The sequence below is a fragment of the Symphalangus syndactylus genome, chromosome 5, assembly GCF_028878055.3.
Source record: "Symphalangus syndactylus isolate Jambi chromosome 5, NHGRI_mSymSyn1-v2.1_pri, whole genome shotgun sequence".
NCBI lineage: Eukaryota > Metazoa > Chordata > Mammalia > Primates > Hylobatidae > Symphalangus > Symphalangus syndactylus.
Genome location: NC_072427.2, coordinates 106,423,087 through 106,438,994, shown reverse-complemented (window position 1 = coordinate 106,438,994; position 15,908 = coordinate 106,423,087). Strand labels below are relative to the sequence as shown.

Below are 15,908 nucleotides of genomic sequence, written 5' to 3'. Positions count from 1 at the left end.
ATATAGATTATATATACATAATAACGCTGCTATTCATTGTATACAAGGCAGGGGGGCAGGGTAAGGAGGAAAAACTTCCGTTTGTTGTTTTGAGGTGGACTGGACAAACAAGCGTTTATTGTTAAATTATTTACACTTAATTGTAATGCATTATGTATTTCAAAATTATAGGCAAATCACCAATATATATTTCTAGATATTGTGTTAAATGAGTTTGCTTGAAAGGAGACATCATTTAGAGTAAGTTTTATTATTATTATAGACAAGAACAAATGCAAGTGGAGGCTATCAAAATAAGCTACATTAGGCTGGGGTGCGGTGACTCACGCCTGTAATTCCAGCACTTTGGGAGGCCAAGGCGGGTGGATCACCTGAGGTCAGGAGTTCGAGACCAGCCTGGCCAACATGGTGAAACCCTCTCTCCACTAAAAATACAAAAAACTTAGCCAGGCATGGTAATCCCAGCTACTCGGGAGGCTGAGTCAGGGGAATTGGTTGAACTCGGGAGGTGGAGGTTGCAGTGAGCCGAGATCGCACCACTGCACTCCAGTCTGGGTAACAGAATGGGACTCAGTCTCAAAAAAAATAAAAAATAAAAAATAAGCCAAATTAAAAGTGAACAGTCAATAAAACTCTGAAAAAATATACAAGCAGATGTCATAAATCATAAATTCATAAATAAATATATATTCTTGAGTTTGATCTAATATTTGAAAAGACTAGAGTATATTACTCATAACTGCTTATACTGTGTAACTCAGTGAAAATAATATAAAGGCAAGGATGTTTGACATGAGGACATTTTTATTTGAGTGATTTCTCTAGAGATTAATATTTCACAAGTATAGAACTAATATATATTTATTTGTGATACAATATACATTTTATATAGCAGTAATGATAAATTAAAATCTTAGCTAATACCATTTCAGCAAGGCAAGAACAATATCCATGAATCTTTTATTATTTCATAATTAAATGCCAGATCAAGAAAATCAGTGAAAAATGAGCCTTAAGCCTGATGGCTCATGCCTGTAATCCCAGCATTTTGGGACGCCAAGGCAGGCGGATCACAAGGTCAAGAGATCGAGGCCATCCTGGCCAACATGGTGAAACCCCATCTCCACTAAAAATACAAAAATTAGCTGGGCCTGGTAGCAGGCACCTGTAGTCCCAGCTACTCGGGAGGCTGAGTCAGGAGAATCGCTTGAACCCGGGAGGCAGAGGTTGCAGTGAGCCGAGATCAAGTCATTGCACTCCAGTCTGGCAACAAAATGAGACTCGTCTCAAAAAAATTGCTCAAATAAGAATATTTTACATGAATCTATTTAATTCTCTAAACTCATACCTTATATCTCTATAGTATTCCCAAACAACACCAGCAAATTTCAGTTTTTCATTATAATACTTTCACGTGTATAATGGTAAGGTAATGTCTAAATTTGAAGAAAAAAGAAAATAAATTACAATATCACAATACTATAAAGAATAGTGTTATCTATGGTTATGTTTTATATGTTTTCATGTATGTGGAGAGGTTAATAGATATGTATAGGAGTTTACATTTTATTTTTAAAATAATCTCCTGTCTCTTTAAGGCTACCTCTACCCACACCCACACCTCTCGTCTCCTTATTTCAGAGCTAGCTCGTAATACAGACCTGAGGATGGTTGTCTGAGAATTTTGCGTGTCCATCTTTTAAGTAGCAGGTAGCTTGGCCCTTAAACTCTCTCCAGTTTTATAGGCAGAAGCACATGGATGCCTGAATCCTATCAGTGGGCATGGTTTTTGAGTCTAAATTCTTTAATATTAAAGATTTATACTAAAGTGCACGTCCAGGGAAGATACCAGCAGAGATGGCTTCAGACAAAATCATTTCAATTACTTATTTGGTCTTCTTATATTTACACAGAAGCCCAGCAGAACAGCTGCTTCTAAACCAGTTTCAATTACCTCTTGATCTCTCATGCTAATTCACACCTGGTTGTTAAGTGTAGTTAGCCTCTTTTATTAAAATTTAAAATTTCACATTTTGTTTAGCACGATTTGAGGATTAACAATTGGCATTTGCAACTGCGAAATTACAGAATTGACTTAATCGGAAGTTTACATGGCAAATACATCTTTAAAAATGTTTTTGTCAGCATTCTTGATTAAAGCAATCAGGATTTTCAAGCACTGACAGCAAGACAGTAGATACTGCACATTGGTGAGGAGTTCTGATAAGAAAGAAATAAACTAGGTCACAAATATGAAGGAGAATGGCAGAGATAAAAATGAAACCGATAAACATAGATTGAATAGAAAGAAGTAAAAAAAAATTCATAGCAGAAATTCTTCTCCTTTTTAAAAAATCATGGTTTTCAGCAGAAAGCAAAGGCAGAGAAATTAAGATCTCTGGAAAAGGTCGATAACCCAATTAGGAACTGCCTGTCTTTAAGGAGTTGTCTCATGCTTGGTCAGAGGAATTGGACTCCCACAGCAGACCAAAAATATAATGCTTCTTTAAATTAACTTCTTTTAAAATTTTGGATCAGTTCAAACACTTATTTAGTGAAGAAAACAAGATTTATGTATTTTTTCCTATAAAACACAGATAACAGTATATAGAACAAATGATTAGTTACATTTATATAAATATATATATATATATATATATATATATATATATATATATATATTTTTTTTTTTTTTTTGAGACAGAATCTTGCTCTGTCGCCCAGGCTGGAGTGCAATAGCGCGATCTCAGCTTACTGCAACCTCTGTCTCCCGGGTTCAAGCTATTGTCCTGCCCCAGCCTCCTGAGTAGCTGAGACTATAGGCACACGCCACTATGCCCAGCTAATTATTTTTTTATTTTTAGTAGAGACTGGGTTTCACCATGTTGGCCAGGCTGGTCTCGATCTCCTGACCTTGTGATCAACCTGCCTCGGCCTCCCTGGTGGCATGAGCCACCAGGCCTTGCCATTTAAATATATGAAAATGTAACATTATTATCTTATTTTAGGTAATTAAGATATCATGGAGATATCATGATTTTCTTGAACAAACAGTCCCAGAAAAGGCATATGAAAAACTTTAACAAATAGTAACATAAATTACCTATGTGAACAATAGTGGATTTATGTTTTTTACTTAGAAACTCTATGATCCTAAACTCTTTTTTTTTCTTTTTTTTTTTTTTTTTTATTATACTTTAGGGTTTTAGTGTACATGTGCACAATGTGCAGGTTTGTTACATATGTATCCATGTGCCATGTTGATTTCCTGCACCCATTAACTCGTCATTTAGCATTAGGTGTATCTCCTAATGCTGTCCCTCCCCCCTCCCCGCACCCCACAACAGTCCCCGGAGTGTGATGTTCCCCTTCCTGTGTCCATGAGTTCTCATTGCTCAATTCCCACCTATGAGTGAGAACATGCGATGTTTGGTTTTTTGTCCTTGCGATAGTTTACTGAGAATGATGTTTTCCAGTTTCATCCATGTCCCTACAAAGGACACGAACTCATCATTTTTTATGGCTGCATAGTATTCCATGGTGTATATGTGCCACATTTTCTTAATCCAGTCTATCGTTGTTGGACCTTTGGGTTGGTTCCAACTCTTTGCTATTGTGAATAGTGCCGCAATAAACATACGTGTGCATGTGTCTTTATAGCAGCATGATCCTAAACTCTTGTAAAACAATGGCTGAGTTGTTATACCTGTTAAATGAGGAAAAATGCCTACAGTTTTATGGGATACATGTTAAATAGAAATAAATGTTAGTTATTATTAAACTTAATTGCCAAATTTCTTCTACCATGTATATGCTGGTTCCTTTATATCACAAAAATACTAAAAAAATAAATAACTCAGATGAGTTTCCACCCTGGAGGTCAGTGCCTTTTATAGATGTGAATCTATTGATTTTACAGTAGTTATTTAAGGAGTAAATATGAAAATCTAAGACTAATAATTAACTCAGCACTGGGAAAACTGAGTGAGAGATTCATGTAGAGTTATAATTAGGAAATCATTTGAATCTTTAAAGAAACACCAGAAAACAAAATAAAGTGAGCAAAATGTATTAAAAAATAACAACATTAAATCATTTCGTTAAAAAACACAAGAGTAACTTAGCTAGAGTAGGTCATGGGCAAGAGACATGAGACAAAAATTCATAAAAGAGAAAACAAAACAAATAATTTTTCATTTTTTTAAAAAAGAATAAAGCATAAAACATTTTGTGTAGGAATAGTGAAACAATTAAAGCATTTCAATAAACTAAAGAGGAATATCAGAAAACATCATCATTAAATAATAAATACATTCAAATATTTTTAAATAAATGTAAACTATCTGAGGAAATTAAATTAATAAGACAAAGGAATATACTATCTGAAAATGTAATATCCACTAAGGAATGTTATTTGGTAACAAAAATCTTTCTATTCAAAATAAAATAGTCTCAATGTCATAGAAAGTTTTGGCAAATAATGAAGAAATATATCTTATAAAAACTTTTTTTGATAGTAGAGAGTAAAAAAAGGACAATAATCTGCTCATTTTATGAAGATAGTACAGTTCTGTAATATAACCAACAACCAATATCACAGAAACACAAAACTAAATACTAAATATCCTAGTAGACTATGAAAATAATAAAACATTATCAAGTATGATGGACAAGGGAAACAAAATATAATGTAGGCTTTAAAATTTTTTTTTATTTAGAAAGCAAAATAAAATAGGCTGCTAACAAAACATAATAATACAAGTCTAGTGAAAAACAGGCTGTTCTCTATTACTATAACATTCAGCAGTAACTTTTGTTTGTTTGTTTATTATACTTCAAGATTTAGGGTACATGTGCACAACGTGCAGGTCTGTTACATATACATACATGTGCCATGTTGGTGTGCTGCACCCATTAACTCGTCACTTAACATTAGGTGTATCTCCTAATGCTATCTCTCCCCACTTCCCCCACCTCACAACAGGCCCTGGTGTGTGATGTTCCCCTTCCTGTGTCCATGTGTTCTCATTGTTCAGTTCCCACCTAGGATTGAGAACATGCGGTATTTGGTTTTTTGTCCTTGGGATAGTTTGCTGATAATGATGGTTTCCAGCTTCATCCATGTCCCTACAAAGGACATGAACTCATCAATTTTTATGGCTGCATAGTATTCCACAGTGTATATGTGCCACATTTCCTTAATCCAGTCTATCACTGTTGGACATTTGGGTTGGTTCCAAGTCTTTGCTATTGTGAATAGTGCACGTATGTTTATGTCAGTGATTTTTTTTAAAAGAAAGACATGATAAGGGACCTCAACGTTTCCATCTAAAATGGTTCTTTGGTAGATGGTACTACAGGACTATCCTAAGGTAGGCAACCTTTGTTTCTTACATTAGAAACAAAACCAGAAATGATAGAAATTTTGTAGTTAGAACGTAAGAACTTTAAAACAGCCATTATATACATGATAGGTGATTTAAATAAAAATATTAATGTAGTAGGAGAGACAAGGTAGCTATGAAAAGGAAGCAGGCGAAACGTCTTGAATTGAAAACAACAATCCTCAACTAAAAATGATATTTGTTATGGTTTTTAAATTTTTTAATTTATAATTTTTGTGGATGAATAAGACATACTATCTTGTAGCACTACAGGGTGACTATAGTCAATAATAACTTAATTGTACATTTACAAATAACTAAAAAAGTGTAATTGGATTGTTTGTAACATAAAGGATAAATGCTTGAGGGGAGTGAAAACCCCATTGTCCATGATGTCATTATTACACATTGCATGTCTGTATCAAAACATCTCATGTACCCCATAAATATATACAGTTAACATTGGATATTCTTAACAGCAAATTACGCAAAGCAGAAGAAAAATCAATGTACTTATTACAGAAATATAACAGAGTCTAAACTGCAAAGAAATACTCATGCTGAACAATGGTGATTGAGAGATTCTTCCCCTGTTCATAAATGTTAAAATGTAGAAAACAAGTATGTCTTACAATTTATGAAAGAAGGTTAAATAGGGCTTGATTGTGAAAGATTTGAAAGCCTGGCTAACAAGTTAAGTTTGATTTGTGGATGGTTGGAATTCACTATTTCTGACCAGGGGATCAATGTGATCAGAGATGAGCTTTATGTATTGCAACATCCATCTTCTCCCAGGAATGGAAGAGTACAGAAGCCTGCCTGGCTGGGTTTGGGGAGCATATTGCTAAGGAAAACATAAACATGTCAATTTAGGTAATCTATATTAGTTTACCCAATTACTATTCAGGTATTTACTTCTCCAAAAAATATTACCCGCAGCCACAAACCCTAGCTAATAGTTCCCCGCTGTAATATACACATCAGTACAAAGTGGAGGCAGTTTCAGAAAACAAGTATTAAGGAGATCTTGAAACCATGATTTTCAAAGCTGGAGATTCATTATTTCATCGCATAGTGTGCTGTTCCAGGAGTTTGCTTGTATTCTCATCCCAGAGATTGAATAATGAATACAATTATAGCAGTAGGGAATCTGACAAGACAATGAGAAACAAGCTGACAATTATGGATATTAGTTGAATACAGTGACAGATATTTACCTACATGAAATGAAAGGTGTATTTCTAAAATTGAGCTTATGCTTCAGAGAAACCTGGATGAATCATTTCATTTAGAATTTTTGGTTTGTTGAAAGAAAATAAGACAATTCTACTGAATATATTGAGGACTTAAAATTAGGGTGATGAAAAGTCCTGGTTTACTGGGAGATAATTCAGTTTTATACATATTGTCCTGGTTTACTTATAAATAAGAGACTCTTTCACTCCCAAATCTGCCCCTGATGGATTTTGAAACATTGGTTTAATTAATTCACACTGCCATGAAAACACGGCTGAGTGTTTGTATTGCATTAATGCCCTTGAAAATGGAATGGGAAAGATGTTTAAAATTTAGTTTTCATTTGATGACTTCAAATCTCTCTTCATATTTCCACAAAATGTATGTATGACATAAGTTCCTTTTAATTGCTTTAGGTTGACTGAGGAAGTATAGGACTCTGGGGAATTCTCTGCAACATCTTTTGAAGAATTATAGAACCCCTGCTATATATAATGTAGATATAGTGCAGTTAAATGTACTGAAGAGTGTGGACTTGGGAGCAAAGTCTGGTTTGAACTCTGGTCCTGCCAAGTACTACCCCAATGACCTTAGGCAGGTCACTTAAGTTCTGTGCGGCTGCAGTCATACAGTTAATATAAAGATTAAGTGAGTAGTTATAAAGTTATTAGACAGTATACGGCACATTCTTGTTAGAATTATGTAACTGTCTACTGTTGTACTGTGTTCTATAGCAAATTAAGAAAAGATTTTTTTAAAAAGACAATTTATAGTTATTTTCAACTCCAAGTATAAATTTTGCTGGGAGAAAAATGTGGATGGTGGTGGTTCGCATACACTCTGGAAAAAATGCATATTAAGTATAAAAATATTCCTTGGCTGGCCATGGCGGCTCATGCCTTTAATTGCAGCACTTTAGGACACTCAGGTGGGAGAATTGTTTGAGCCCAGAAGTTAGAGGCCAACTTGGGCACCATAGGGAGAGCCAGTCTTTACAAAAACTTTAAAAAAAAGTGTTAGCCAGGCATGATGGCTCATACCTTTAGTCCCAGCTACTTGGGAGGCTGAGGTGGAAGGTTTGCTTGAGCCCCTGAAGTTGAGGCTGCAGTGAGCCTAGGTCATGCCACTGCACTCCAGCCTGAGTGACAGAGGACGATCCTGTCTCCAAAAAAGGAACAAAAAGTTCTTTACCCAGTGACTGTTAATTGATCTTTAACCATTTCCAGAACTAAAGACACAGTGAAAGAATTAAGATAATTTGTAGAAATGTGACACCCAGCACTACCACAGAGAGGAAATGCTACTTAAAAAAGTCGACCACAGGAAAAAATCAAGTGGTATTATATGAATTATCATAAGGCTTTAAGCTAATAGCATAGTTTGGCTAATCCTATACCAATTCCAAAATCCTTCCTTAATGGCCCACACGATGGAATCTGAAAAAGCTAAAATACATCTCTTTCCCTGTCTTTGCCCTTTAGTTTTCATGCAACGGGTACAAACAATGAAATTTCAACAGAGATTTCCTGGGGTAGGATGCAGAGTTCTTAGGAAATCTTCTGTTTTCTTATAAAAGTAAGAGCCTGAAGTAGGTGATGATTCTTATCACATTTTACTGCTTTGAAATAGAAAATTAAAGCCTGAATATTCGGTGGGAAATCTTTCAACCATGAAATGATAGATAATCTGCTAAGTAAAATGATCACAAAAGAAAGGAGGAGATGGTATTTTTAAACCACTGAAGTCCTGGGCTGCTATCACTTGATTTCTTGGTATTTGAGGAAATAAATACCTCTGTTAAATTCAGTTTATGTTTACTTTTTGAAAATGTTTTTGCCTTCAAACACATTTTTAAAGTATTCAAGAGGGTATGAGGGCTAAAGCTCTATAAATCATCCTGAAATCTTAAGGTTTGCATTCATGAATATTATTTGAGGATGTGTGGTATGCTTTGGATTTGTGTTCCCACTCAAATCTCATGTTAAATTGTCATCCCCATTGTTGGAGGAGGGACCTGGTGGGAGGTGACTGGATCATGGGGGCCAACTTCCCCTTGCTAATCTCATGATAGTGAGTGAGTTCTCATGAGATCTGGTTGTTTAAAAGTGTGTAGCACCATCCCAGCACTTTGGGAGGCCGAGGCGGGTGGATCATGTCAGGAGATCGAGACATCCTGGCTAACACAGTGAAAACCTGTCTCTACTAAAACTACAAAAAATTAGCCAGGCTTGGTGGCAGGTGCCTGTAGTCTCAGCTACTTGGGAGGCTGAGGAAGGAGAATGGCATGAACCCGGCAGGGGGAACTTGCAGTGAGCCGAGATTGCACTACTGCACTCCAGCCTGGGAGACAGGGCAAGATTGCGTCCCAAAAAAAAAAAAAAAAATTACCTAGCACGTCTCCCTTCATTCTCTCCTTCCTTCTCCCTCCGTGTAAGACGTGCCTGCTTCCCTTCACCTTCCACCATGATTGTAGGTTTCCTGAGGCCTCCCAGCTCCCAGGTATGCTTCCTGTATAGCCTTTGGAAATGTGAGTCAATTAAACCTCTTCTCTTTATAAATTACCTCTACTCTTTATAAATTATAAATATGCTTTTATGAATTACCCAGTCTCAGGTAGTTCTTCATAGCAATGCAAGAATGAACTAATACAATGTGTAATACACCAAGGACTTTATAGAAACTTTGGGGAGGAGTTTGCTACTGCTCCAAGCACTGCATAAAAAATTACAAGAAATGCAAAGAAAGGAACAAAGCACAACTCTTTAAAGAAGACAGTACAAGATATTGTAAGTAGATTTAAAAAAAGCTTCAAGAAATCATTGATAAGAGTTGCTACAGTCCCAAACAACAGACAGTGTCAGAATAAATATATTTTAATTCTTAGATATGTGTTTTGTTATTTGTCATTGCAAATGTGAGAAACTCGTAACAGATGTGGACATCATACCATATTGTCTATTAAAAATCTGAAGCAAAATGTGAGTAGACATGTAGATATGCTTGATTTTCACTAAAACATCATGAACAAACAATTTTATTTCAGTGAAACTTTCACTACCTATAGGTGCCAGAATCTTGAGTGGGACTCAAGTTAATTGTGCTGACTTTAAAATTTTATTCAAATAAATTACTGATATATTTAACAAAATAGAAGCATTTTCAAATAAAATACAAAAAAAATCAAGAGAAATTACACATAGATCTCTGGAGAGATATATTCTAATTTTAGATTAAAAGACTTAATAAAATAAAGATTCTGTTTCTCTCCAAATATATATACAAATTCAATGCCATTCTCTCCTTGAAACCCTGGAATTTTTTTTGTTTGGAAGTAGGGGTATGCATGAGTTCAGTGATAGCCAAAAAGCTTTAAAGAATAAGAACACAGTAAGAGGGCATATTCTACTAAGTATTCTGACTTAATATAGAGATAAATCAATTAAGAAAGTGTGAAATTTGTGGAAAGACAAACAGATAATGGAATAGAAGAAATAGTCCAGAAACACTAATAAACTCACTAGCACAGTAGGAGGTTTCCCATCTCTTTTATGCCTAAGATTTCAGAAAAAAGATCCTGTTCCACAGACTCAAATATGTCGAACATTCTGGGTTCCATTTTGTTCTGCTGTGCATTGTAGTCATTGTGCCTAACTTGTCTCTTGCGGTTCGTTGGCCTCTGTAACTCCAGGGTCCTGTCATATACAGTAATGCCTGGGAGCTCAGCAGCATCCTCCACCATTAGGACAGCCACCAAAACTCTCTGTTATTATAGTGTAGGTATCAGTGGTTTTGCAAGGACCTACCCTTCAGACTCTTTAATGTGGGGAGGGAACAAGTTCTCTCCTGATTAATCCACTGTCATATTTCTATATTTTTGGATACCTTCCCTTATATGCTACCAAGGGAGTGATGGCATCTCATCCTCCTTGAACGTGGGCCTAGTTGAGCTTAATTTTTGTCAGTCAACCAAGAAAACCACTAGAGCCAATCCTTTTTAAAGCATGCAGATAATGAATTGTTATAATGTCCAGGTCTTCGCTTTAAACTGATTTCCAGTATCAAGTCTGTTTTCGTTTTGTAATCCATGGTGCTAGAACATAATAGCAGAAATGAAAAAAAAGGATAAAAATGCTAATATTATCATGACATTTAATATATTTGAACAGTTCTTCATAAGCTAATTATCATACAATGTGAAGATGTTCTGTGTATCTTCATCAATACTTCACTACTAAAATGCTTTAACTGCTAATGAAAAAACAAGTAGTTAATTATAAAGTGACAGCCATTGAACTGCAAATTTTAGTGCTTTTATTTTAGCAAGTGACTGTTACCATCTCAGAATCTGTCATGGAACTGCATAATCTCAGTCTGAAAAGCAAATATAAAACATGTCTTCAGTATTTTGATTGAGTTAAAAATGGTTCTCTGTTAAAATAAGAAATCATATTCTTTTTTTTTTTTTTTTTTTTGAGACAAAGTCTTGCTCTGTCACCCAGGCTGGAGTGCAGTGGCATGATCTCAGCTCTCTGCAAGCTCCACCTCCCGGGTTCACGCCATTCTTCTGCCTCAGCATCCTGAATAGCTGGGACTACAGGCACCTGCCACCACGCCAGGCTAATTTTTTTTTTTATTTTTTAGTAGAGACAGGGTTTCATCGTGTTAGCCAGGATGGTCTCGATCTCCTCACCTCGTGATCCACCCACCTCAGCCTCCCGAAGTGCTGGGATTACAGGGATGAGCCACTGCACCTGGCCCAATAAATCATATTCTTTATGTTCAGTTCATTTTGTTTAATCTACCAATCCTACTTATGCAAGAATCTTTTAGTTTGCTAAGTATCTACTTATAGGGAGAAGGAATATATATATATATATTTTTTTCATATACCTTGGAATATTTAAGTATATATTCAGTACATATATATTTAATATATGCTTATATATTCCAAGGTATATGGATGTATGTGTGTGTATATATGAGTATGTGTGTGTATATATCATATATATAGAGAGATAGATAGATACAGATTCATCTTGCCCAAAAATGACAGTTCTTTTTCTGGGGACTTTCAACAAAGAATGCCAGCAATCTCTAAAGCAGAATTTTTTTCCTTCCAGAAAATTCTTTCTTCAAGAACACTTAGTTAATTCCCTTCTTTTATATGCTAAATAAAAAACTGCATAAATTTATTTTTACCTATTTTTAATACACTGATGTGTTTCTTAAGATGTTTACTAGTTTCAGTGTTCTGTTTTCCTGTATAATTTCTCTTTATAAAAATAACTTGCTGTTTGTGACTAATAGCAGATCTACGAGAGGGAGTTACGAAGAAAAACAGATTTTGTAGGAGAACTCTCACCCCTCTAGTGACAACATCTTACATTATATGCTTTGATACTGAATTTTATGCATTTGCATGAGATAAAAATGCATTTATAATAACACATAAATTGTAAGAACTGTTTTGGAAAGATCGCTTGTATTTGTGAGATTTAGAGGATTTATGACTATTGCGTCTTTCTCTTAGAAGGAGTCCACACAAATGTGACATTCTCTCATGTCAGAATGTAAAAAAAAAAAAAAAAATGCAATCTAAATTCAACTACTTCATTCATCTTTTAGAACCATTTTTAAAGTGTTCATTAATTCTAACTTTCTTCATTTCTGAAATGAAGTTCAATAAACCGAACAAGCACTTTATCTTCCAAAAGTGATTCGTTAGAAAATTCCTCTGTTGGATTTAATTAGGTGAGATGTCTGCAAGTGGGTAATTAGTTCACTCAGCAGATGAATTCAGAAATGTTTCTCAGAAGGCAGCTTTATTGTATTTTCACCTTCATGTACCAAGAGGAAACATTTTCAAAAATAAAAACTTCTAATGAAACTGCTCTCCTTCCACTGGTATAATTCCAAATAAACAGCACCCCAGATAAAATATATATAATCTTTTATCAGTAATTTATGCTTCAAAAAGGTGTGTAATACATTATTAAAAATTTTATGAAAACAGATATTGTTATATGGAAGATACCAAATTTAAATAGATATTACTTGGAAATAGCATACATATTTTACCATAAAGAAAACAACTGAACAAAGGATATTAGACACATTTGGCAAGACTGAATTTTATCTTAGTAACATAACAGAGCTAAAGCTTCTTACTACAAAATACTTTAAATAATTGCCTCAACTAGGGAACTTGACTTTCAGCATTTATTATTCAAATTACTGAACTAGATCTATGGATTCCTATTACCACATACATATATTGCATTACTGAGAGATTAACTTGACCTCTCTCAAATTAACCAGTGCCAATAAGGCAAACCCAATCACATTATAACTACATGAGCCATCTATACAATAGAGCTATATCTGATATCTTTGTAAAATTATAAAATTTTAATGCTAGTTTTAAAATATTTATGCCAGAGAGAAAAAAATAATGGATTTTGTTCCTGGGTTCCAGATTAGAGAATTGCTCAGAGGAAGAATTTGTATGATGCTTATTCCCACAATTGCATTTGAGCCTTAAGCTTTTGCTTTCTTTAAGATTTTATTAATGCCCCAAATCCTGCAGCTTGTGCTACAACAGAGGATGGCCCTTTACATTTCTGTGTCTAATACAGGCAATGCATATCTGCAAATATTATTTTGTACACTAAATTGCATCTACAGTTTCATGTGATATATATCCCATATTACATATTTATTATGCTTTTATGAAGCACGATTATACGTATTTAGTTTTCATTAAATTGTAAGCAGAATATACACAAGAATAGAAATATATTTTTAAACAAGAAGAGAATAGATTTTTCAATCTGAAAGAAAAAGTTTCATGATGAAATAGTTGTGTTTTCTTTGTTTAAATAATTGCATCACCCTAATTACTTGACACACACACACAAGCACACAGTTTTAAAGGATAATGATCATTCCTTAGAATTCCACACAGTATTGTTTTACCAAAAAACAATCCAACTGAATATTCACATTTACCATTCACAACATCCAGGTCTCGCTTTTCTTAGTCAAAGGAGGTTAAGATTCCCTGTTCTGCATTCACGGTGTTGTTGCCTAACCAAGTTTGAGAGTAACTTAATTTTGTTTTAGATTTTTGATGCCCTATCATTTAGTTACCATGTGGAAAAGGGTCTATTATAAGTATTAAAGCAACTAGAATATACAGTGCTGAACAGTTACACTCTCAAGGGGATACTTAGGTTAGTTAGGGGAAAATTATTCTCTTCTACATGTCTCTTCATTTCACAGATGTGAAGAGAACAGGGAATACTTCTTGGAATACAGCGTAAGCACTCGTTACAATTAGAAATTACTTTGGAAATATGCACCAAAGTAAGAAGCAGTTTCCTTTGTGTAGTGATTATGAATATAATCACATCATCTACCAACATATGTCACCTTTTGTTTTGAATTTTAACTCTTTTATTTCCTGGTTTTGTATGTTACATTGTACTAAGTCCTCTAGTTTGTTTTATGTAAGTGACAATAGTAGGCAAACTTGGTCCCTAGTCTTAAACAGGAACAGGAAAGTTTTACCATTAAATACAGCATTTGCTACAGTTTTCGTATGGAATATTTTTGACTAGCTGTAGAGTTCATTGCTATTCCTCGTTTGCTAAAAGTTGTTATCATGAATGAATAGTTCAATTCTATTTCTTTTTCCTGTATCTAGATTGCTAATTATTTTATTTTTTATTACTTAATCATTTTCTTTTAATCTCAAAGAAGCTCACAGATAATGCCGAAGTCCGCAGATGACAGTTTGACAACCGCTGCTTAGACATCAGTTAAGATTTTTAATGAAGATTTACTTCTGTTAAGATGTTTTTCGAGTGGTGAACTTTCTTGCCCCTGGTTTATGTGAAAATATCTCTACTTGTTTTCGTCCTTTAATGATGCTTTCACTGTATTCCCAATTCTAGATTTAGACATGTTGTTTGGACCTTTGTACATATTATTCCACATACTTTTGAACTCCATTGATGATTTTCAGAAGTAAAATGTCAGTTGACTCATTTTTTTCTTGTAGAAAGCTGTCTTTTTTTCTCTGAATGTTTTAAGAATTATTTCTGTATCTGTACTGGTTTTCTCTTGTTGCCGTACAAATTACTGCAAACTTAGTGGCTTAAAACAACACAAACGTATTAACTTCCAGTTGCACATAAATCCCCAAAGCCTGTCGTTGGGCCAAAATCACGGTCAACAGGATGACTTTTTCTATTAAATCAATTGAAGTTTACTTGTTAATTACAGTCTTAGAAATGAGTGTTTTCATTTATCTATTTGCATTTTATAAATATATAAGAATATATTTATATGTAACAATTTCATACAAACATAATAATGATCTATCATTTTCTGTTTTGTTTAACTCCTTAGGAACTGGCGTCAGGGTTATATTAGCTTCATTCTCTGCTTTAAACAGCTTTTGTGGTTTTGTAGTTACTTATATTTGAAAGCTGAAACAAACTGCTTCTTATGGTTTTTATGAACATAGAGACAAAAGCATTCTCCAGATCAACAACCACATACTAGGTGTTAAAATTTGTATGAGGCCAGGTGCAGTGGCTCACTCCTGTAATTCCAGCACTTTGGGAGGCTGAGGTGGGCAGATTTCTTGACCCCAGGAGTTCAAGATCAGCCTGGGCAATATAGCAAGACTTTGTCTCTACAAAACATACAAAAAATTAGCCAGGCATTGTGGCATGGGCCCGTAGTCCCAGTTACCTGGGAGGCTGAGGTGAGAGGATCAACTGAGCCCCAAGGTCAAGGCTCTGGTGAGTTATGATTGTGCCACTGCACTCTACGCTGGGTAACAGAGTGAGATCCTGTCTAACAAACAAACAAACAAACAAACTTGCATGATACGTATGCTTTAGCAAAGATACATTGGCACAGGCAAGTGTGATATAAATCACCAGTTAATTTAATTAATGACATTTTGTCTTTATTCTCCAAAATTATTCTAGTGTCTGTACAGGCCAAGTAGGTGAGTTAAATGGACACATGTACATGAGATAGTAATAATTAGTCTTGCGTCTTGCAAGTCTTTTTTTTTTTTTTTTTTTTTTAAGATGAAGTCTCACTCTGTCGCCCAGGCTGGAGTGCAGTGGTGCAATCTCAGCTCGCTGTAATCTCCACCCCCTGGGTTCAAGTGATTCTCCTGCCTCAGCCTACCGAGTAGCTGGGATAACAGGCACCCGTCACCATGCCTAGCTAATTTTTGTATTTTTAGTAGAGACGGGGTTTTGCCAT

General features: G+C 34.9%; 1 long non-coding RNA gene across 1 annotated transcript in view; it reads left to right on the top strand.

The window, feature by feature from the left end:
• Positions 1–15,908, top strand: part of LOC134736840 (uncharacterized) — a 51,343-nt gene that overhangs the window by 14,641 nt on the left and 20,794 nt on the right. The window lies entirely within an intron of this gene.